The sequence below is a fragment of the Penaeus monodon genome, chromosome 23 (genome assembly GCF_015228065.2).
Source record: "Penaeus monodon isolate SGIC_2016 chromosome 23, NSTDA_Pmon_1, whole genome shotgun sequence".
In the NCBI taxonomy this organism is placed as follows: Eukaryota; Metazoa; Arthropoda; class Malacostraca; order Decapoda; family Penaeidae; genus Penaeus; species Penaeus monodon.
The window spans coordinates 29,536,091-29,537,032 of record NC_051408.1 but is presented as its reverse complement, the minus strand read 5'-3'; the positions used below and the strand labels follow the sequence as shown (position 1 = coordinate 29,537,032).

At 44.3% G+C, this 942-nt stretch overlaps 1 protein-coding gene across 1 annotated transcript in view; it reads left to right on the top strand.

Annotated features, from left to right (window-relative positions):
* LOC119587920 (homeobox protein B-H1-like) overlaps positions 1-942 on the top strand; it is a gene marked incomplete in the record, with an annotated part of 81,102 nt that overhangs the window by 1,069 nt on the left and 79,091 nt on the right.

Below are 942 nucleotides of genomic sequence, written 5' to 3'. Positions count from 1 at the left end.
ACACACTGGTTTTGTTTGTGCATGCAATTTCAATAAGCCTCGTATTGTACTCTCTGTAGGGAATTCCAAAAATGAATCAATGAATCTCGCAAAAACCAGAAGAAACACACGAATCTCGAGTACGCCTAATTCCGTGCATTCTGGCGCAAGCAAGGACCTGCCTCCGCGCTCCTTAAAAGGCGCCTGACCCGTTGGGCTGGAAATGCGTCTGCCTTGGCCGCCAGGCACCGAAGGCGAGGACCGTGGACCCGTCAGCCCTTCCAGTCAGAGGGCGCCGTAAGCACATTAGGATTCTAAATACGTTTTTATTGGTCATTGCGTTTTAGCACGAGAGACTGGTAGCAGTAAAACAGTTATTAATCATCGTGTTATTACGCGCGGCGTCTCGTTAATGCAGATGAACTGAACAGGCGAAGGAGGTGCTGACGGCTTGAGTGTCAGTAAGTCGAATTTGATCGCGGTGTCGACGGGGATGATCGTCAGCTCACCGACAGATCGACACAAAGAAGTTTCTCGTAAGAACTAGCAATAAGATGGGCGAAGACGCGATAACATCAACGAACATCTCATTTAAAGACTGCTTTGAACTACTGACCGGGACGACGTCGTGTATACTGTAATATGCAAGCTCTTCCACTCATGAACTTTGGTAACAGCGTTAAGTGCCGAATTTAGTGTCATATTTCATGCCTTTAATCGTGATTTATAGGCGAATATTTTCATTATGAGGATCATTACTTAAGTTGCATTTAAGTCTCTCAAGAGATAGCACGCGTAACAAAAACTGATCGTTCTGTAAAATCAAGGTTGTTCCATTATAAGATGACAAAGACTTGCTCTGGCTGATATTTAGATGCAGATGATAGATTCTGCAGAGAGATACCATGGAGTTTCATGATCAATTATTGATCGGTCCATTAGAATTTAACAGCGGAAGTGAAA